Here is a 25,224-nt window from a genome sequence, read left to right as displayed (position 1 = left end):
TATTTTCAAATTTCTAAAGTATTTCTGGTATCTCAAATTCCATATTTTGAGGGTGATGTAGAAGAGCAGGTAGGTTTGGAAGTATTTTAAACTATTTTGAATAGATTTAGAACCTAAAGAGATGTCTTTACACACACACACACACACACACACACACACACACACTCTACATAATACATATGTACATGCATGTATGCACAGATGCATATATGTATAAGGCTGATATTTTTATAGAAATGAGCAAGGGGTCAGCATTTGCTCCTTAGGTGAAGGGGGACTTACAGAACTCTCATGGGGGAGAACTTGATATAAACTGGACTGAAAATGGACCCCAGCTTGTGCAAACACAGAAAGCTTGTCTTCCTGACAATGTACCTCCTCCTCACCCCCACATTCTACCAACACATCTTGGGAAGAGGTTAGGGGGATTAAACTTACAGTTGGTCACTTTTTGTTCAATAATGCAAGGTGAAATTCTCAGCACCATGTGTTTTCAGCAGTGATAGGAAGAGCCTTCTGCCATCCAAAGTTCCCTCCTTTCTGAGGAGTAATCCCTAGAGCTCTTCATCAATCAAAAAGCTAAGCTTCTTTTACTTCACAATTTGAATGAGGCAAAGCGTTGGCTGTGGCAGATTCAACATATACTTAAAAGAAACCATTTTTTTTTGCTCCTTCTCTTTAAACCTGGCATGTACATTTTAGTTAAAGCATGAGATGGGGAGGAACCTAGGGCTTCATTCCAAAACAATCAGCTTTTCAAAATCCCAACCAATCAGACTCCTGAGAGCAAGGATGAGTTTTGGCTTTACAAGTAAATCCTATTTTTATCAGAGTTAGAGTTTTTAAGTCCTAATGTAAAGCCAAACATCTTCGCCTTAACATGATTATATTGTTGGAAGTTATTTAAGTTCCCGTCTGTGCTTGCCTGTACTCAATAGGGCTCGAGTTGGCCATGCATTCACCCAGTAATCACTAGGTATGTGCCCAGAATGTCTCCTGTCTCATGTGTGTGCTTACCAAGGACAGGTAAGAAAGTCTTTATTTATAGGGCTCCTATTGTGGTGGTAGAGACAAACAGGTCGATAGATAAATGATATACAATCTAGTAAATCAAACAGAGTGGGAGATGAGAGGAAAGAACATGTACATGTGACAAAGGGATCAGAAAATGTGAGCAGGTTTTCTAAAGGTTCCAGATGAGTCCACTGGGTGACGAGGGTGAGGAAAAGAATTTCTGACACTTGGAACTCCCACTGGAAAAACTGGAAGAGCAGAGGAGCAGGGAGGACTTGGGAGGTGGGTGGTCAGTGGAAGACAGGGCTGTAGTCAGAGGAACTGGAGATGAGACTGAGAAAGAAGTGCAGAGGCTAAGTGTGAATGGCTACGGATCCTAACAGAGGAAGGTGGATTGTGTCTTTATTAATCACCGTTTTTATTTTTGATATTTTATGATGCATTGACATCTTGAGCTTTGTGGACCTAGGAGACAGTGTTCCTCTCAAGGTTAGCAAAGTCCTTGGGATAGTAAGCATCTTGCTTGGGAGCATGCCTTTGACTTGCAAAATAACAATCCTGAGTCCATATCCCTTTACCAGATAACTGGGGACAGATAACTGGGGATGTTATGAGTAACCCAGAGGATGTGGAAAGTATTCAAACTATTCAATCCTAATCCTTTTGACCCTGCCACACCTATTCCTTTTCATAAAAACCAAAGCAGATGCTCCTGACCATATTTCCCCCTTGTTGCTTCGACCAACCCTGGTCCATCCCCATATTGTGTGGCCTCATCATCTTGGCAACTATGAGTAACAAACAATGTTTGCAATGAAACTGTTTCCTCATCTGTTGTCTCTACCATTATCTGAATAGAAGCAAAATACCAGGTACATTTTAAAATGGTGCCTTGAAGGCAGAAGTAGTGTGATGGAGGCATTAAAGTAAGCATGGCTTATGATTGCTTTTAAGAAGGTAAGTCTAACAATGGTGCAGAAATCTATTCCAGTGAAAGAAGATCTAGGCAGGAAAAGCACAGGAAGGAGTTGGAACCACCAAAGAGAATATGATGTGGCTCAAGGGAGTGGCAGGGTGGCTGGAGGGGCTTCTGGATATAATCACTGTCATGGCTATGAATTTTGCCTTCTTGCATATCTTATTTTTATAGTTGTTCTGTCTTCCATCTCTGCCAGCTGTCTTTCCTTGCTATAACAGGGAAAGCTTTTAAGAGGATTGCTACTTTTTCTCATTTTTCAAACTTTTAGTTGGGCAAGAGTTGGGATGGCAGATACTCAAGTTTACTGAAAGGGATTTAAAAAATAAAAGAGTAAGAAAGCCCGAAAAGCTCTCACAAATAGAATATATGAGCTAAAGGGAATGGATGCTTTAGGCCCTGTTATGGTTTGGTTATGAGGTGTCCTCCTAAAGCTCACAAGTGAGACAATGCAAGAAGATTCAGAGGAGAAACCACTGGATTGTGAGAGTTTTAACCCAATCAGTGAATTGTTCCCAGATGGGATTAACTGGGTGGTAACAAGAGGCAGGTGAGGTGTGGCTGGAGGAAGTGGTTCACTGGAAGTGTGGCTATGGGGTAGATATTTTGTATCTTGAGCTGGAGTCACTCTGCTTCTAGATCACCATGATGTGAGCTACTTCCCTCCATCACACTCTTCCGCCATGATGTTCAGCCTCACCTCAAGTCCAGAGGAATGGAGCCGGCCTTTTCTGAACTAAGACCTCTGAAACCATGAGCCCTCAAATAAACTTTTCCTCACTTACAGTTGTGCTGCTCCAATCCTTTAGTCACAGCCGTGGAAAAGCTGACTAAAACAGGCTCCTTTTAAAATTTTCAGAGATTTATGCTTGCACCACATTTTAAGTCTCCAATGTTCTGAATATTTTAGATAGAGGAATGTGCCAAGAATAAGTTTGAAAGGCTGAGAAATGTGGGAAGGTTAGGGATGGTACACAGAATGGACCAGTCAGGACTTCATTATTCCTGGTCACAGAACACCTTACCAACTCGGCGAGGTTCAGTTCTTCATCTCCTGTGAGGGCACATGCATTGATCCAGGTGTGGTGAAAGACCTAAATTAAGAAACTACCAACAGAAAGTCAAGCATCATGCTAAATATCAGCCATGGACAAAACTTTTATCTACCCGAAGAATCTGAATGTATGCCAACAGTGATTCCCAGGAGAGAACAGAATATTAGCGGTTGTAGAAAAATTACCTCTAGGCAGTTGCTGGGAGGTTAGCTGATCTTCTGAAATGCATAGTAGTTGATGCCTTAGGTCATTGATTTTTTACTTAGACACTGGCTTCTGCATTTTAATTTCTCTAAGTTTAGAGATGGAAGTAAAATTTCAAAAATTTTATTGTGATGCCAGAGTAACTTACCGGTGATTAGGGACTTGAGGTCTCATTTGCAGTGTTGATTGATTTCAGTGTGAGCACTACTCTCAGAGACATTAAGGGAAGGAGAGTCCCAGGTTTGAGGTGTATATTGAACCTAATTGGGACCCTCCATGAGGATCCATTTCCAGAACAAAGAAGAAAACCATATTTGACATAGCCAATAAAAGGGAAAAAATAACCATGTATGAAGAATAAAACAGATTTATAGTGGAAATAAGGATGGTTGTAAAAAAGAAGAGCATTAAGAGATGAATTATATGCTGGCCACAGTAAGTGAGGAGTTAGTTTGTAAACAAAGGGTACATTTATATGTTGATCTTTGAAAAATGGTGAGAAACAATTACCATTTAGTCCTTTTTTTGGGGGGGAAGGTTTAGTATTAGGCCTTTTGTATATATTATGTCTGGTTCTGAAAATAATCATTATCCTCTTTACTGCCAACAGTCTCCCTTCTATACATTTTCAATTCCTGAGATTATCTGTGGACCAGCAGGGGTATGAAAATACCAGTGATGTGCCATTTAAGGACAGGGATGAGTGCTAGGAAATGAGATGGCAGGAAATTTTTGTCTTGTGTGAGCTTCATAGAGTGTACTTACACAAGCTAAGATGGCTACAACATCACTAGTCTTATGGGACCTGTCGTATATGTGGTTCATTGTTGACCAAAATGTCATATGAATCATGAGACAGTTACATGGAAAATTCTGAAAAGAAGTAATTCATAAATTTGAAACAACTTATTTCAGTATATTTTATAATTGTTCTATTTTATTATCATTTGTGGTTATTAAGATATTATTGTGTCTAATGTGTAAGTTCAACCTTTTCATGGATATGTAGAGATATATATATATAGAAAAAATAATATATATAGGGTTTGCTGCTATCCATGGTTTCAGACATCTGAAAAACATCTTGGAACATATGCCCTGTGAATGGGGCAGGGGGAATTCCATACCAAAACACACAGGTGGATTAAATTGCTCAAGGTCATGTAGGAAGGTAGAGGAATGAAGAAATCAAAGCTCCATAACTTTGTATTTGATTTTTGAGAGTTACATGTGCCTGTCTTGCATAGGAGGGAAGGATATGGCTACTCAAAAATACTACCTTGGTCTGGAATGAAGGAAACCAATATAAAAATAACCTCCTAGGGCTGGGGTTGTGGCTCAGCGGTAGAGCGCTCGCCTCACGCATGGAGACCCTGGGTTTGATTCTCAGCACCACATAAAAATAAATAAGCAAAAAGATATTGTGCCCATATATAACTTATATATATATATATATATATATATATATATATATATATATATATATATATATAGCCTCCTAATACTCTTGGAAGATTGGTTGAGGAATTCACACTTCCTCCTTAAAAAAAAAAAATATGGCACAGGGGAATTTAGAGTGTAGATCAGAGGTACAGCACTTGCCAAGCATGCATGAGGACTTGAGTTGGATCCACAGCACTGTACACACACACACACACACACACACACACACATGCATACACACAAACACACACACAATTATGGAACAGTAAGACTCATACAGAGTAAAAATATACAAGGGAGTTAGGAAAGAGTATGGTAGAGTTTGAATGGTGTTGGGGTTTGGATCTAAATCAAGTAGAACTTAGATTTTTGGGTCGTAAAGGAAAATGCAATGTGGCTTGATATCCAGTGGTGATCCCAGAGGCAGAAGCCTTGCACAGTAGGAAAGGAAATAATTTTTATCTTCTCCGTGTTATATGGATTTTGCATGCTTTCTAACCATCACTATGATCCCCTAACCTCCCAGATATAGCCAAAAGGAGGTGTGTGGGACAATTTGGTCAAATTCCCAGAGCTTGTGTTGAATAGCACTTAAGAGAGCTGTGTGCCTCTGGGTCCTCCCTTCCTCCCATCCTGTTATCTTTTCTACACTGCTGTGGGGAATAATGAACTTGCTACCATGCTTTGCAGGCTGCAGATTTCTCTACTCTGAACTTCTTTCTTACTTGTGGCTACATAGTGGCAAGGTCCTAATAACAAGTTGAAGCCTAGAACCAGAGAGTTTATTTCACTAAAGTTTGATGATTTGGGGTTGTTTTTTTCAAAATTAGAGATGAAGAGCTGGGTGCACATTCAAGGCAGTCATCACTGATCTTCTAAGAGCTGTGTGGATCTACCTTTTTATACAGCTGACATGGGCTCTTCGGCAGGGACTGGGCCATGTGGATCCCCAAGATTCACTTCGAACAGACCAGGAGCAGGTAGAGAGATATGCATGTAGATATCTCTGTGAGATATGCATGTAGCCGAGTGATTTCCTTCTGAGCATGAGCAGGAGAGTCTTTTCGGTTTCCCCTTCCTATTTATCATGGAGGACCACACTGCCTGGCTTTTCTCTCAAGTATCCAGCAGGGCAGCTCATTCTCTCTCTTTTTTTTTTTTTTAGAAAGTATAGACTTTTGGCCTATTCCCAAAGGTGGCTGCTTCCCCTTGCTCAAGTATTTATGGGGCTGCTGTAAAGTTAGACTAGCTCATATCTTTCCTATGTAGATCTTGGTTGTGGTGCTTCCCAAACCTTAATAGACCTTCAAATCATCTTTTAAAAACATGCAGAGTCTGATTCAGGAAGTAGGGTAGGGCCTAAGTTTCTGCATCTTCAACAAACTATCAGGGCATGCGGATGCCCCTGGTCCATGGACCCCACATTAATTCATTACTCTCAACACTAAACCAGAGCTTCCTATTCAAACAACAAATTTTTTGAATTCATTCCTTCTAAGCTCTTCGCCCTTCTGGGTCTACTCCTAACATTGGAGCATGCAGATTTTCCTTCGTGTATGCTTTGAGCTTGTATTTCTTTTATTCCTGCCATCCCAATGGCCTTTCCTTTCTCATTTTCAGTTGTTCTTCACAAAATCCAATATGCTGAGAGAATAAAACTTTCTTGTTTTCGCACTTCTGTTTTAAAATTGGTATTAGAAGTACATAATGGCTGGAGGTGAAATAGACCCAGGTGCTAGACACAATTAATTTTGATTTCTATATAAAGATTGTGTTTCTAGCCTCTTCTCACCTTGTGGGTTTGATGCACAATACTGTCTTGCCAGCTAAGGCATGCTCTAAGGTGTGTTCTTGTCTTCTCATGAATCATTCGTGTGATCTACTTTAATTAAGCTGCATTTTGGCATGTTGGGTTAATTTTCTTGGTTCTTTTCAGCCTTGAGGACTTTAGGATATTGAGCCAATCCTCAGAACCTTCTGATATCCTCACTATGATCCCTTAAATATCTTTCCACTTCCCACAATATTAGGGTACAGAAAAGTAGTCATGTGAGCCCTGTCCATGCACTGGTGACTGCCGAGCACCATGCACAACGTACAGTGATTAATTCCAAACATTCCTGATCTGTCTATTGTTGACCTCCAGGAAGGAGCCTGTTCTCAGAGGGCAGCATCAGAGTTATAGTTGGAAGAAGGTACTGAAGAACAACAGGTCCCTTCTTTGCATAGAGCTACTTTGGACATTTTCTTTCTTGAGGATGTCTTGCTCAAGAAAGTGCATACATGGGAATCTTAAGGGAAAAAAAAAATCAAAGTTTGAAGGCGAGTAGTATAAAATTAGCAAAGCTCAAGACAGCAAGTAAAGAAAGAATTTTCAAAACTTCTTAGGCTGAACATTCAGCTAGCAGCAAATCCCCTTGAGGAAGGACTTCATCTTCATCTCTAAGCCATATCTAATTGCCTCTTTGTCATCCACTGATTAAAACCAGCAGCAATTGGACTGTCTAGGTGCTCTGTATTTAATGAGGTTTAGATACTGGCTTGGGAGAGCAGTGTGGTTTTCCGAAGGCTAATAAGGTTGAACTTGGCATCGTCTATCACTAATCTGTGGCTTTATTCTTGGCTCCCGTTTCATGTTCTGCCACATTTAATTTACTGCTCTCTTGCTCCAGATGACACTGATGATGGTGAAAGTCAGTGAGGCAGTGGGGGTCGAGGAGGGGAGACTGTGCTTAATAAATGTAGTTCTTGTAGTCTGGTGTATTTCTGACCTTTATCTTTCAAATAACCTGTGTAAATTCAGACCAGTCAATAAATCCAGACAGATAGCTATGTTAGGGGAGACAATGAAATTAGGTGAGCAAATTCCAACAAAAGGTAAAATAAATGTGGTGGCCCAGTCTGCACCAACTGGATCTGCAGTGTGTTTCAGTGGCATCCTGGGGTGATGTTGAATGACCAGGACTGGTTGCTAATGGGAATGGATGGCCCATTTTCTGATGGGCATGGATGATGAATACTTGGTCTCAGAAGTTATTTTCAGAAGAGAGAAGATAATGTGGAGACTATGGCCATCAAACTAATGTTGCAGGCATCTTCTCTGTAAAATGGGGCAGAAAAATGAATCACTCATTTCTATGTGTCATATCCCAGAGGCTCATAACAAAAGTTTAAGGCCCCCAAACATTTCTTTCATTCAAGGGAATTGTTTAATTCACCTGTCTTTCACCTTCACACTGTCCCTTGTCCTTGTCTGTTGTCCCTTGGGCTTCTTCCTCCAAGCCCAAATCTATGCTTTCCACAGTTTTTGACTTAGCAATCATCCCAGATTCATCATCTCCTGTGAACTGAATAAGGATTTCAGGTTCTTCCTCAGATTGCAAATAAGTTATTCCTGGCTGAGCCAGTCCCCCTTCTTAATTGAGATAGACTCAGAACAGCACAAATGGAAGTAGTAAACAGGGTGCCCTTTGGGTCTGTCCGGCTCTCCACCTGTGTTGCCAGGAGCTGCTGTTCTAAGTCTATTAAAACTTATTTTTTTTATTTTACACAGTTACAGACTTATTCATTAAGGCAGGATTTGCTACCATGAAAGACGAGTATCTAAATCTCAGTGACAACACCATCCCTTATTTTTCATCCACATAAAGTATAAAAGGCAATGATGGAAGAAAGTGGAAACCGCTCACAGTCCTATAGACTCTGCATTTCAACATGTGGCTCCTAAGGCCGTCTAGGGATTTCATAGATGCCAGCAGACAGGAAGAGAAAGAGACTCGCATGCTCTTAAGAAAGCCTTACACACCAGCCTGGAAAGACAGATGAAGTTATGTAACTTCAACTGAGGAAAGGAATTCTGCTGAACTGTGTGTCAGGGAAGAATGGGGAGCCTCCCAGTGAGCAGGCAGCCAGGTGTGGGCTCATGACCACTCCAGGAAGAGAGCGCTAGTCCAGCAGGTGGTCCTCCTAGTCTGGCTCTGCCACTATAATAACTATCTTTTCCATTTGATTAAACTCACCTTAAGATTGATTTTCATACTAATAATAAACTGCAAAGTCTGAATTCTAAGAAAACTCGTACAAATAAGATAAATATATATACTAACAGTCAAAACAGAAAGAAGCTGGATAAATAAGTACAAAAAGGTTATTCATTTTTTGTTGGCTGTTATTATTATTATTATTATTCCATGTCTTTAAGTTGATCCTGGATGCTACTTCATACCTACTCAAAGCATTTGAATCACCCATTGGATTGTATATTTCTATATCATTTGAGTCTGTAGAGTTTGAATGTGGTTTTAGCTTATCTTGACTTATTCCTGTTTTTTCTCCCCTCAGTTTAGTTACTCTAGAGAGGCAACATATCCATAAAATTGAGAGTAAGCTTCAGAATTTAAATATTCTCTAATCTGAGAAGAAGAACAAAGGCAACTATTTATTCAAATGATTTGTAATAAGAGAAAAGGGTATATGTTTTCAAAATGTTATCTATTCCGTCATCACATGTATATTATTCTTGTGAAATTTAATTCATAAAATGTATTCACTGCTTCTTCACTTTTAGAGACTCATTAAAACTTGCAATTTTTATAATACACCCATGACTTGACTACAACTGTACTCATTTCTAATCCTTTCCTTAAATTGTCTCCTCTATGAAAATGACTCCCCTAATACACACATATTAACCACCTCACTCTCATGGACTGCTGGACTGTTAAATATTCAATTGTTTAGTGATTGTTTTCAAGTGGAGAGCTCACAAACACTTCATGTTTAATATACTAACCAAAAACCTGGATATTAATTGATTTATACAGTAATTAATTCCAAACATCCTCAGTATAGTTTTCTGCTTTGGGCTAATAAGTAATTACTAGTATTAGGATTATCCTTCTGCTATAAAAACAACAGATGGAAAACCCCCAAATGACATGACTGTGATCTCAGGTAGAGAGGAAATAAGGAGATTGGCCTAAGAATATTGTAGTTTTATATTTGAAGGCATTTTCTGGACCACTGCTAAGAGCTGCCTCTGTACTGTTAGATGGACACAGAAAAAGGACCAGAAAAGCTAAAGTGGATGACATTTGTGGGACACAGTGCCTGGGGGAGGAGAAACGTACAGAACGGGATGCATACATTTTCTTGGTGGTGTTTTTGAACATTTGGGTCCGTTTTAGTCTATACATGTACACGTAGAAATTCCATGAGGTCAAACAGTTTCTGAGGAGCTACTAAGTATAAAATTCCTAGAAGCACATGGAGTTGGGAGATACTTTAATTCTCTGCTTAGACAAGATATATGACATGGAACATTCTGAGCAATAAACAGAGGCCCAAATCTTCACTTATTAGTACTAAAGCTAATTAGACCTAAAGACTACTATAGATTTGCCTTAACAACACTTAAAAACAGGTTTAGCATCAATCAACCTGATGCAAAAATCACTTTCTTTCTGGTAAAACAAACTTGATCATTCTTTAAAGTAATACAACCAAACTGAAATTCAACATATCATTCACAGTGTCCAGTGTCTAATGCAAATTTATTAAACATGATCAGATGCAACCAATTGTAAACCACAGCTAGGTAAAAATACATTCATTAGAAAGAGAACCAGAAATGGGGGAGATTATGGGATTAGCAAATGAAAAGCTTAAAAGGTCTTATTTAAATATTATCTATATATTTATGGATTTAAAAAATAAACATAATGTGAAAAGAGAGATTACTGAGAAATTAAATGTTTCTTTTTAAAATTCAAAATACAGGTATGAGGTATACAGGATATTAGATGCTAAAATATAAATGTTACTGAAATAAAAGATACAGATTTTAATTTATTCAAAATAAAATACAGAATGGGAAATCAATAAGAAACTAAAAGGACCTTTACCATCTGTGGGATGACATCAAAGAATCTAGAATACATATAAAGTTCAAAAAGAGGATAGGAGGAAGCAAAAAAAATTCAAAAAATAATGTTTGAAAACTATCAAATTTGATGAAAAAAAATCCCACAAAGAAGCTTGACAATAAACATCTAACATAAATATAAAGCAATTCACACCAACACATGTCATAATCAAATTACCAAAAATTCATTCTAAAGAGAAATTCTTGCCTACATTCAGAGAAAGACCTACCATTACAGAAGAACAAAAGTGATCACAATCTCAGACTTCTCAGAAGTTACACAAGCAGGAAGACAATGGGAGAATATCCTAAAATGTTGGGAAAAAAAACATCATTTAGCATTTTGTTTGGTAAAGATATTTCTCAAAAAATGAAAGGGAATGAAATATTTTTATATGAAGCAAGAAGATTTTCCAAATTTTTAAGACCTTTTATTTGGAAAGCAAGAAAATGCATCACTAGTGAAACTACTGAAAGAAGTGTTAAGCATTTTATATGGAAGAAAAATTATAGCAGAAGGAAACTTGCATCTATACACAGATAAGAAAAACATTGGAAGTGGTGCACATGTGGATGAACTTTTTAATTAATTTTGTTTTCTCCATGTTTACTTTTTCGAAAAATAATTGTATGTACTTATAATAATAGCATTAAGAGGTAGGATTTGTAACATAAATAGTGCTCAATTTTATGTCAGATATAGCACAAAAATGGGGAACTATAAATATACTCTTGTAAGATTCTTATTCTTATACTCAAAATTGTTTAATAATGTTGAAAGGCAACATTGTCATCGAAGAAAGAAAGATGGAAAGAAAGAAAGAAAAAGAAAGAAAGGAAGAAAGAAAGAAAGAAAGAAAGAAAGAAAGAAAGAATGAAAGAAAGAAAGAAAGAAAGAAAGAAAGAAAGAAAGAAAGAGGGAGGGAGGGAGGGAGGGAAGTGTAAGGATGTGGACAGGGAGACACGAAATTGCAAAGGAAAGGAGGGAGAAAGGAAAGAAAAAAAGATAGCAAGTATAATCAACAAATGGATAATGGAATTATAGAGAGTTAAAAAACCTTAAACAATCCAAAGAATATAAGAATAAAGAAAAAAATCAATGCAAAAAACAGATGAAACACAAATTAAAAATAGATGTAAACCCAATCAACTATGAGATGTAATATTGTGACACATGTACATGAAATGTTTCTTTATTTGTGGCACACAAACACACACATGTAAATTTTTGTAGTGTATTTGCATAAAATAAATTATATACAATTTAGATATATTAAATGCAAATGGTCTGTTCACTGCCACTTAAAAATTACTCTAATTACTTGTCAGGTTGAATACAAAAATGCCCAATTCTGTGCTATGTACACAATATGCATTTTATTTTATTGTATTGTAAATTGACAAATTATAGTAGTATGTGTTTATAGGGCACAATGTGGCATTATTCATGAATACAATGTGGAATCATTAAATCCAACTAATTAAAATACAATCACCTCAAATACTTACTTTTTATGGCGAGAACACTCAAAACATACTCTTGTAATATTTAAATGTATAATACTCTATTGTTTATTATATTCACCACACTATGCAATAGATTTTAAAAGCCCAGCTTATTCTTCCTGTCTCACTGAGGTTTTGTATGCTTTGGCCATATCCTCTCCATCCCCCATCCCCCGCTTCTGGTAACAACCATTCTATTCTCTGCTTCTATGAGTTTAGTTGTTTTAGATTTTACATTGACTAAAGGAAAAGAAAAGAGAGCCCAGCAAATGAACTGAAGAGGCAATTATTGGAAGAAGTACAAATGGCCAATGTTTTAGTCCATTTCTCACTGCTGTGACCAAAAGACTTGAGCAATTTTAGAGAAGGAAAAACATTTATTTTGCATTCATGGCTTCAGAGGTCTTGGTCCATAGATGACTGCCTCCATTGCTCTGAACCCAAGGTAAGGCAGAACATGATGGCAGAAGGGTGTGGAGGAGGAAAGCAGAGAGAGAACTTGACTCATCAGGGACAAAATATAAATGCCAAAGGCATGGTCCTGGTGATCCACCCCCTCCAGCCACTCCCTTCTTGCTTATATTTACTGTCTACATGAATGCATATCAGTAAATTAATTCACTGATTAAGTTAAAGGTATTATAATCCAATTATTTCACTTCTAAACTTTTTTGCATTGTCTTACTGATGAGCCTTTGGGGGACAACTCATTTCTAAACTATAATAGTGAATAATTATATGGAAATTTTTTTTCAACATCTGTGACCATGAAGAAAATACAAATTTATACTGAGGTTCTATCTCATCTTGAAATGTAAATACATACATATATCCAAAATAGTAATGATGCAGGAAAAAAAAAACTTACATACTATTTAGTGGGCCTATAAGTTAGTACAACCACTATAGGTTCTTCAAAAAATAGATTTAGACTATCATATGATCCAACTGCGTTACTCCTCTGTAATTATCCAAAGGAAATAACATCAGGCATGCCTATGTTTATTGTGGCATAACTCATTGTAGCCATTATGGAATCAATCTCAGTGTTTGCAATGGATAAGTGGATACAGAACAGGTCATACACAATGGATTACTAATAATCCATAAAGAAAAATTAAATGATTGCATTTGCAGTAAAATGGATGGAACTAGTGATCATCCAGTTAAACAAAATAAACCTAGTTCTTCTCTCAAGCTGGAAGCAAAAGAGTGGGATGTACAGTATGCTCATCTGTCTGGGGACTGTCCAAGGGACTAGTTTTTGTTTTTCCTGGCTCAGAACACTGATGGGAGGGTGGCATAATTGAACTTTCAATTTGAGTGCTAAAGCAGTGGTGGGTACTGCAATGCGTCAGAGCTGCAGGGGGACTCTAAACCTGTGGATTTCTTGAGACAAATGATTATTGCCTGAGCAAAATAATATAATGGCTAAAACTCTAAGATGATGGAGATGTGAAACACTTAGGAAAATTAAAACATCACAATGCAACTATGATTAGGAGGAGCTGGAATAAAAATAAATGCATAGGCCCAGGAAAGACATAGTCTGAGAAAATCTTTGAGAAGAATTTGAGCCTCCATGCTGATCTAATTAGTGAAGGTCCCCCATGCACAGAACCAGCTCACAAAGACTAGCAGAGGTGGCAGTTTTCTCAAATGCTTAGTTTTAGTAAAAGATCACAGGCATACAAAGAGACAGAAAATGGGCCTAAACAACAAAATATATCTCTCCAGAAACTGATTCAAATGAGAAACACAGTCCTGTCCTATGGCTCATGTAACACAGATATTTTAAAAATATTTTAGGTACTAAATGTATATTTATTTATTTAATTTATATAATTGTATATGTTTAAGATGTACAGAATAACATTTTTTTTTTGTACTGAAGATTGAACCCAAGAGTACTTAATCCCTGAGCCACATCCCCAGGTATTTTTAACTTTTTGTCGTGAGAAAGGGTCTCACTAATTGCTTAGGGCATTCCTAAATTGCTGAGGCTGACTTTAAACTTGTGATCTTCCTGCATCAGCCTCCGTAGTTGCTGGGATTACAGGCATGCACCATCATGCCTGGCAGATATACAACCCAACTTTTGATGCTCAGTGAAATAATTATTATAGTCAAACAAAATTTACATATTCATCACCTTTTATACTGACCTTTTTTTGTTAACAACCTCTAAAATCTATTCACTTAATAAATTTTCAGTATATGGAATAATATTATCATGCATAGTCCACATGCAGTATGTCTCCAGATTTGTTCATTCTATCTAATTTCAAATTTGTATCCTTTGACCTAATTCTCCCCATTTTCCTTTCTCAATCTCTGGCAATCATTGTTCTTCTCCCTATTTAACTATTTTTTAAAAGTATTGTATGTAATAGTTGACATTGTGCAGTATCTTTCTTACTGTATCTTACTTATTTTAGTTCCTACAATGACTTCCAGCTTTATCCATGATGTTTCAAACCACATTATATCCCTTTTAAAAAATGGACAACATCCCATTGTATGTGTGTGTTTACATACATAACATAATTTATTTACCTGTTATTCATTTGTCAATGGCCTATTAGGTTGTTTCCATATATTTCTTTGGTCAATAATGCTTCAGTGAAGTAGGAATGCAGATTTCTCTAAAAAGTTCTTTAATTTCCTTTGTCTATCTATCCCCAACAGAGTATTTGTTGGATTATATGGTAGTTATATTCCTAATTTTGGGGAGAACCTTCATACTGCTTTCTATAAGAGCCATTATGGAATCAATCTTGGTGTTTGCAATGGATGAATGGATAAAGAAAATGTGATACAAAATGAATATACCTATTCAACAAAAAATTTAAAAATAATTCTATTAAAATGACCAATGAGTTAAAAAAGAACATAAACAACTAAATAAAATCAAGAAAATAATATAGGAACAAAATGAGAATATCAACAATAGTAGATATTTAAAAATAATCAAATTCTAGAACTGAAAATTATAACAATGAAAGTGAATTCATTTACTAAATTTATTTACAAAAATTCTTTACTAAAGAATTCAACAGTAGACTTTAATAGAAGAAAAAAAATAAATGCAATTGAAGATAGGTCATGTGATATGATTAAATCTGAGAAGTTAAAGGAATAAAAAAAAGTGAATGGATGTGGCTGTGACCCCATAGTATACTGTTTTTAAGTGCTTTGGGTATAGATCAAGGAGAGGGATAGCTGGGTCAAAGGGTGATTCCATTCCCAGTTTACAGGGACACAGTCATATCAATGTTTATAGCAGCACAATTCACAATTTACAATAGCTAAACTGTGGAACCAATCTAGATGCCCCTCAGGAGATGAATGGATAAAGGAAATGGTATATATATATACACAATGGAATATTATTCAGCATTAAAAGAGAATAAAATCATTGCATTTGCAGGTAAATGGATGGAGTTGGAGAATATAATGCTAAGTGAAGTTAGCCAATCCCCAAAAAACAAATGCCAGATGTTTTCACTGATATAAGGAGGCTGATTCATAATGTGGCTGGTGGAGGGCAGGGCATGAGAGGATTAGATGAACTCTAGATAGGGCAAAGGGGAAGGAGTGGGAGGGAGGGGCATGGTGGTAGGGAAGATGGTGGAATGAGATGGATATCATTAACCTAAGAAGAACATGTATAAAGACAGGAATGGTGAGACTCTACTTTGTGTACAACCAGAGATGTGAAAAATTGTGCTCTATATGTGTAATATGAATCGGAATACATTCTGCTACCATATATAAAATTTTTTTTAAAAGTAAAAAAAAAAGTGAATGGAGCCTAAAGATTCTGTGGAACATCATAAAGAGGACCAACTCATGCCTTGGGAGAGTCTGACAAAAGGAAAGAGGAAAGTGGCATAAAGAATATCAGAAGAAATAATGGATGAAAACTGTACATTTAATGTGTAACGTGTATAAGAAGTCTGCATGAGGAGGACATACAATCAATCAATAAGCACATGAAAAAATGCTCACTATTGCTAGCAGTCAGAGAAATGCAAATCAAAACTACCCTAAGATATCATCTCACTCCAGTAAGATTGGCAGCCATTAGGAAGTCAAACAACAATAAGTGCTGGAGAGGATGCGGGGAAAAGGGCACTCTTGTTCATTGCTGATGGGACTGCAAATTGGTGCAGCCAATTTGGAAAGCAGTATGGAGATTTCTTGGAAAGCTGGGAATGGAACCACCATTTGACCCAGCTATTCCCCTTCTCGGTTTATTCCCTAAAGACCTAATAAGAGCATGCTACAGGGACACTGCTACATCGATGTTCATAGCAGCACAATTCACTATAGCAAGATTATGGAATCAGCCTAGATGCCCTTCAATAGATGAATGGATAAAAAAAATGTGGCATTTATACACAATGGAGTATTACTCTGCATTAAAAAATGACAAAATCATAGAATTTGGAGGGAAATGGATGGCATTAGAGCAGATTATGCTAAGTGAAGCTAGTCAATCTTTAAAAAAACAAATACCAAATGACCCCTTTGATATAAGGGGAGTAAACAAGGACAGGGTAGGGACGAAGAGCTTGAGAAGAAGATTTACATTAAACAGGGATGAGAGGTGGGAGGGAAAGGGAGTGAGAAGGGAAATTGCATGGAAATGGAAGGTGATCCTCAGGGTTATACAAAATGATATATAAGAGGAAAGGAGGGGTAAGACAAGATAATATAAATGGAAGAAATGATTTACAGTAGAAGGGGTAGAGAGAGAAAAGGGGAGGGGAGGGGGGATAGTAGAGGATAGGACAGATAGCAGAATACATCAGACACTAGAAAGGCAATATGTCAATCAATGGAAAGGTAACTGATGTGATACAGCAATCTGTATACGGGGTAAAGTTGGGAGTTCATAACCCGCTTGAATCAAACTGTGAAATATGATGTATTAAGAACTGTGTAAGGTTTTGAACGACCAATAATAAAAATAAATAAATAAATAAATAAATAAATAAATTAAATAAAGGTATTGTGTCTGTCTACAAAAAAAGAAGTCTGCATATAAATATCTCTATAAATTTTAAATATAATAAACTCAAAGATATTCACAAAAGATATAATCATACTTCGAAAAGACAAAGAGAGAAACTTGAAAGCAATAAGCCAGAAGAAAATTATGTGATTCTCAATAAAATTAACTGCCAATTTCTCATCAGAGACCCTGGATACCAGAAAACAATGGGATAAATAACATATGTTACAGCTGGAAAAATAAATCATTCAGCTAAGATTTTATATCTGAAAAAAAGTTCATTTGCCATATTTCTTTTCCTTTGTTGTATATTTTTATTATAGTTATCCTAGTACAGTAGTGTCAAATAATGACTTTGATTTATATTTTGAGCATCTTTTCATATGCTCATTGACTGAATATTTAGAGAAATATTGACTTATGTCTTTTGCCCATTACATTGTTGGTGAAGTAGTAAAATTAGGGAGCCACTCTGGATAGCTTTACCTTTTTTTTTTTTTTTTTTTTTTTTTTACAAAACAAACCTCTAATTAATCTTAGAATCCACCAACTCCACACTTGGGAAACAAGTCAAGAGAAATAAACACTCATATTCTCCCAAAAGAAAACATAAATTAGCATTTCCAGAGATCATGAAGTAGGTGGGTTAGGAGAAGTGTGCCAGAAGTGGTTGTTAAAGGGCTGCATGTTGGATCTTTGTGGTTTTGAAGTGGTTTAGTATCATGAATATGATAGTTGATAAGTGAAACTACACAACTGAAACTTAAATAGATGTTAAGACATACACAAATAAATGTAAGTACAAATGGGGAAATAAGAATAATATAGGTAGATTGTAGTAATGTCAGTATGCTGATTGTGATAGTATACCATAGTATGGCAAAATGTTACCATTGGGGAAATTTGGACAAATTGTATATATAGAACTCTTTGTATTATTTCTTCCAACTGTATTCACTTCTATTAGTTATCACAAAACAAATAGTATTAGCCAGTAAATAAATAAACACCTGCTTTTCTAAGGAAGCATTTCAGAAAATGATATGGAACGGCATATAATTGAAGAAAAATATTCTGAATACAGATAAATGACAAAAGACAAGTTCCAGAATATATAAAAGATTTTGTGATTCCATAGTAAGGGACAACTGCCTCACTAAAACAAAGGGCTTATATTCAGATGAAAAGCTTGTCTCCAGGACTACTCATGTAAAGAATGCAAATTAAAACCACCATAAAAGACCACTTTATATCCTCTAAAACTGAAAAGATGGGCAATATTATATTGGACCACTATATAATAGGTAAGATTATAAAGCAAATGGAACTCTCATTCATTTCCAGTTAATAGTAAAATGGTACAGCCATCTCGGGAAACTAGTTATTTGGCAGATGTTATAATGCTAAATATACAACTACCATATTATCTAGCAATTACATTCCTACAAGAGAAATAAAATGTGCCCACATGAAAAGACTTCTATGGAATGTTTTTAACAGCTTAAGTTTTAGTAGGAAAAAAAAACCTGAAAACAATCCAAAATTCCTCAACAGATGAACAGATAAAGTAATTATGATATATTCTTATAATAGAATATTATGTAGCAATAATAAGGAATGTTAGTATACACAAATTGTGGTTGAATCTCAAAAATATGCTGAGTTAGAGTCCAGATGCAAAGGAGAATATACTGAATGATTTCATTCATATGAGTCTCTGAAAAGCTAAATCTAAATGATTCTGGGAGAGTGGATTTCTGGCTGTGCTCAGGCTGGAACGGGTAGGGTACTTTTGCACTGGCAAAAGGCACAAGGGCATTTTTCAGGGAAATGAAAATACGTTATATCTCCATGGCAGTGGTGCTTATAGAGATGTGTCAAAGATCATCACACTGTACTCTTTTAACAGATGCATTTTATTTTACATAATTTATGCCTTCATACAGTTGGCCTTTCCGATCTTTAGGTTCCTCATTTGAGGATTCAGCTTACCACAGGTTGAAAACATAATTAGGTCTACAATGGTTACAACTGCAATAAACATGTACAAACATTTGTTTCTTGTCATTATTCCCTAAGTAATAGAGTCGAACAACTATTTACATAGCATTTACATTGTATTAGACATTATAAGTAATCTAAATAGAATTTAAAGTGCATGAGAGTATAGCTCAGTTGGTAGAGTGCTTGCCTTGCATGCACAAGGCTCTAGGTTCAATCCCCAGCACCAGGAAAAAAAAAAGATAAAGTGCATGAGAGGATGTTCATAGTCTATGTGCAGCTATTATCACATTTTTTATAAGGGACTTGAGCATCAATGAATTTTGGTAGTCACTGGGGGGTTTTCCAAAGGGATATTGAGGGACAGCTGTAAGGTAAGTTCAAATTAAAGGTAACTATTTGAAGAAAAAGAAAAAAAAATGTAAAAATTTCCACATAACTATGGGGGAAAGGGAAAAATTAGTAATACTGTCATTTTAGTAGAAAGGAGAAAAAAGTTCTTATGAGGATACAGCTTAGATTCTATTCTACTGCTTCCTAACTTGTATGGACCACTGTAATACATCTCAGTTTCTTGACCTGCTTTTCTATGGGCTTGGTAATCACAACAAATCACAAAGTGTCAATTAAAGATTGAATGGAACTATGAATATAAAATGCTTGATTCAGGGTGTAAAATATGTAAATTCTTCAATAATCATCACATTTTTGCCAGCATTACAAAATTGAGGATAATATATTTTAACATGCTTCCCTTTAATTCTCTCAGGGTACCGTGCTAACATGCTTCTTAGTACTTAACCCAGGTTTTGACTTAGCATTAACATACAGAGAGCATGTTAATTTGTTTAATTTCTCAGTTCTCTATAGCACCACCAGGCCAATGGCAGGTATGCAGTGGCCCTTGTCGAACATGTGTGTACATGCTCCAGGAACACAGGAAAGAGAGACTGCACTCTTCTTCTCTCTGAGAAACATCCATTTTCAGTCTCTCTCATGTGTACTTATCTCATTTTTACTATGGAGTAAAAGACCTTGTCCCCTAGAAACTTTGCCTTTGGGGGAGCATAAGCTCTCTGGGCTTCTGGGGAAAGAAGGTGCCTTTTGACAGTCTGCAGTTTAGGCTGGGTATAAAGAAGACCTCTAATGTGTAGGACAGATGGGTGGGGGAGGGGTACCACTGGCATGGAGGGAACTGCGCTAGAATATTATTGAACTTTTCAGACTCACTTTCAGATGTCAGATGTCCCCTCATATTGCCTAAACTTTTTGCTACTGCCTCTGCCTCTGACCATCCCCCCTCACGCCTGCGTGCACACACTTTTCATAAAATCTCTCTTAAGCCTTTCTTTGAAATATTCATATATGTTATTCCAGCCAAGAACCTATAAATGTGACATATGGAGGTCCACATAATTTGAGGTCAGTTTGTATGACCCCTACTTTTATTGATGGAGAAACTGCCTGAGCAAGGTTACAAATGTTTCACTTCATACAACTGAATAGGAAGAGAACCAGGGCAAGGTCTCTGAACTTACAATATACTTTCAACTGATAAATTATGCCTTTTTCCTTTTTCTTTTGGCTAATCATCATCTTTTATATCTGAATGGTGTAAGTTATATGACCCAAGATAGGTCCAAATTCAATTCTTTTTATCTCCCCAAATTAATATTGTCCACATTTGCTAAACCGATAGATGTTACATGCCAAAAGATATTTCCTAAATATTGATGAATACTTGCAAGAATGATGTTCCGTTTTGCTCATATTGGCAGGAACATTTTAATTTGCTTTTTGAGTTTAGCCCTCTCCAAAAGCATCTTCTGTCACTCTGACAAATAAAATCTTGTTTTAACATGTCTTAACACGTAAAGTTTATTTTTTAATATTTTTTAGTTATAATTGGACACATTGCTCTTATTTATTTTTATGTGGTGCTGAGGATTGAACCCAGTGCCTCACATGTGGGAGGCAAATGCTCTACCGCTAAGCCCCAGCCCCAACATTTAAAGTTTTGTCTCTTTTCCAAAAGGAACAGCCATGGCTACATACATGTGTGCCCTAATTAATTATTATTTTATTTTCCCCTGAATTCATAACACCTGCCTAGCAGCAGGCTTGGCTCTGATGGAAGACAGAATGATTGCAGATAATTAGCTTTATTACACTTGGATCAAACAAAACAGGCTTGAAAAGGTAATTGAAGTCTACAGAAAGCAGAACTGTATATTTTTCACTATCCTCCAGAGATTAACCAATAAAATTTTTGTTCTGCACAATAGTTGGGAAATGGCAGGCCAGCACCTCTATCCCAGCCTGGTGTCTGGAGGACCCTTTCTCCTGAGAGAGCAGTAATTAAAATCCCCGGTCAGGTGGGTACAGGTGAGCAGGAGCAATGGGATTAGGGATCCCTGTAATTTGGGAGGTCATCAAAATAAACAGTGATTTTTATTTAAATGTGCCAAATTACCCTAACAAGCTGTTTTTCAATTTCAGCAGTGTTTGGAATTTTATCTTCTTAACTCCATCCAAGGTATTGCATTCTGCCACTGGAAAGAATTATTAGCAATAGAAGCACCATTCTAGTTAGTCTCCGTTCAACCCCAAACTTTAATAGAAATAACCTGTCGGCTTTGATTGAGTGTGATATCACTATGGGAGCCTTGAATTTAAACTGGGGGATAAAGAAAATTGCATAGTGTGTAAAGCCAGTTTGACTAAAATGGAAATTTTGCCACAGTCCCATCTGGCTGTCAAAAGGACACTTCTAATACTTTCAAAGAGCAATTTACCTTCACAGCAAAAAAAAAAAAAAAAAAAAAAAAAAAAAACAAACACAAAAACAGAAACTGAAAATGCAAAAATATCCCCAACTACACCAAACCAAATAAAACCTGTATCTCCTTTTGCAGCGTTTGAATTTCTTTTCTCCTGTTGTTTCTTAAGAGGCTGGGAGTGTATACAGTTCACCAAACTTTTCTGTTAGGCTCAGCTCCCCTTTGTAAGGAAACTCTTTCTTGGATTTTAAGTCTTCTGAAAAACTGAATGATAGCATTCCCAAATAGAAACTTCTACATCATGTGTCACATATTTCAATTCAAATACATTCCCCACTTGCTTCAAGACTTGAATAGAAAAGAATTTGACATTTCCCACAGGCACTTAGCAAAACAAACAAAGGCCAGGGGTCCTTGGATGCCTATAGGTGGTAGCCCTTGTCTGCTGGTGGTTTCTATGGCCATTTACATCCAGAGCTGAAAATTTGTCATATATTTCTTGGGGGGAAATTTTGCTAAAATTTATTCTTCAGAACCTAAAAAGAAATGCCATTTTGGTAGCCATTACATAAGAATATGAGTGAGTGCTAAGAATCTGGTGCCTGTGCCTTGGGACTCCAGGATCCAATGAAAGGAATAGGGCTATTCTGTTGATGTCAGAAAGATTTTTTTTTCCAGGGCAGGTACGGGGGATTTAACTCAGGGGCACTCCACCACAGAGCCACATCCCCAGCCCTATTTTGTATTTTATTTAGAGATAAGGTCTCACTGAGTTGCTTAGCACCTCACCATTGCTGAGGATGGCTTTGAACTCGGGATCCTCCTATCTCAGCCTCCAGAGCCTCTGGGATTACAGGTATGCACCACTGTGCCTGGCAATAGAAAGAGTTTTAAAAAAGACATTTGCTCCACTGTCTGATTGGATGCTCTTTGAAACCCTGTTTTAATGTTCATTAAATATCCATACAGATGTACGGTGAAGCACACACAGGTGATGTGAAAGTCATACTGCTGAAAAAGGATGTTTGCCTTCTTTTTTTTCAGAAAGAGAAGTACCACAAGATCTCACTCAGATGTAGAATATAAAAATGTTGATCTCAAGGAAGATGAGCATAGAATAGTGGTTTCCAGAGGTCGGGGAGAAGCAGGGACTGAAGGGACGGGGGGGGGGGGGGCGGTTGGGGAGAATGATCAATGGGTCCTAAATTACAGTTAGGAGCAAGAAGCTATAGCTCAGCTACTACAGGTAACAATTAAGTACTGTACATCTTACAAAAGTTAGAAGACGATTGAATGTTGTCACCATGAAGAAATGCATAGTAATTAAAGAGACAGATATGTGTAATCTGATTTAAACATTACACTATATAGAAATATTACATATATTACATGGTTATGTGATTCCCCATTCTTATGTACAGATTTTAGGTTTTATATATCAGTTTAAAATTAAAAATAAAATGTTCTCCCAAACTCAATGAATCAGAGGAAACAAATGGCTTTGTTTGCGAAGGGAAGAGTGAAACTATGAATTCTATATGGACAACTTCTTTTAAGAAATTGGGTTGGCCAGTTAAAGGAAACAGAGGTTGTATCTATGTCTATATGTGGCCATATTTGTGTGATCAGAAACACAAACATTTTTGTTACCATTGCCTCATTTTATGCTGAAAATCAATACAGAGTGTGAGAAGAATCATTGAAGGATTTGTCTCTCAATCCTCCTGGACTGGGCATTATCTTAATGTATCCTGGTCAAGATAGATAGGCAGATGATAGAGAGAGATGTTGTTAGACTAACTTGAAAGCTTGCATTATTATATATCTACTATAAAGGTAAGAAAATTGATGCTTTGATGCTTATAAGAATAAGCAACTTGCTCAAGATAATCAGTTGATCAGCAAGAATCTGTGCTATATCTGTGATTCCATTTATTTTGTAGTTCATACTGTTTGTCTATGGCTGACCTGCCCTCCTTTCCTTGGCTCCCTCCTTCCAAAAAGTATCTGCCATTTTCATACAAGGTGCCTTCCAGTAGCCAGAAGTTCTGAATAGAATTCCAACATGCCCACAATGTCCATTTTTATTCTCTTACCATTTCTTACCTCCCTGTCAAAACTTACATGGCCTGAAGCTTCATTCTTACAAGGCCATCATCTCCACTGTTCAGTGTCAGACATAATTTTTATATTAGCACATCTGAGCTAAAGTGCTAATGGCTGAAAATAATAAAGTGTATCAAATTATTTCTTAAATTTATTTTCCCAGACATTTCTGTAATTATTCCATTATGCTGCAAGCCATTGATTTCTTGACTTCTACTTTGTTAGCTCTTAGGATAAAGCTCATGTTTCTGACTCACACTATTGTTTTTTTTTTTTTTTCTCAGCCAGCATATACTCCACCATAGGCTTCTTTACTACATTCTACTCTCTGTGTTAGTTCTTCCCATATCTGTGTGGGGCGACTGTACTATACATAGAATATACGCAGTCTTTTGAAAAGATAAAGCTATCCAAAACTATTCATACAATGAAATGTTTGTTATCATTTTTAATTGACAAACCATAATCGTACATATTTATGGGTACAATGTAATATTTCTATACATATACACAATGTATAATGATCAAGTCAAAGAAAATAATGTATCTGAAGCCTCATTTATCATTTCCTTATGTTATATACAATTGGAATCTTTGATTCTAGTTCTTCTAAAATATACAAGAAATTATTGCTAACTATAGTAGCTCTATTGTGCCACAGAACACATATAGAACTTATTTCTCCTAGCTAACTGTATTTTTGTTACCAGTAATCATTCTCTCTTTATCCATTTCTTCTCCCTGTTCTTCAGAGTCTCTGATAATTCCTCTTATACTCTCAGCTTCTTTGAAATAAACTCTTTTGGCTCCTACATCTGAGTGAGAATATCAGTATTTGTCTTTCTCTATCTAGCTTATTCACTTATTCACATAACATAATGTCTTCTTGTTCGATCCATGTTGCTGCAAATGACAGGATTTCATTATGATCATTCTATATATTATTATATTCTTGAACCCAAAAGAACAAAGGAATAGGACAGAACTTTTGCAAGAGCATGGGGGAGCAAAGCACCATGAAGCATTTGAGAATCATAAGCAGTATGGTTTGCTGAAGAACAGAATTCAAAGTGTGGATGATTTAGCTATGATTAAGATGCAAAGCTGAGGCAGTTTCCCTGGATGAACTGATGAAGAGCAATGATACAGCTTGTGCAAACACACTTTCCCTTTCAGGAAATGAGAAATGGAAGTAC

This window comes from Ictidomys tridecemlineatus, chromosome 7 (assembly GCF_052094955.1).
Source record: "Ictidomys tridecemlineatus isolate mIctTri1 chromosome 7, mIctTri1.hap1, whole genome shotgun sequence".
Taxonomy (NCBI): Eukaryota; Metazoa; Chordata; class Mammalia; order Rodentia; family Sciuridae; genus Ictidomys; species Ictidomys tridecemlineatus.
This window is presented reverse-complemented; position numbering follows the sequence as displayed.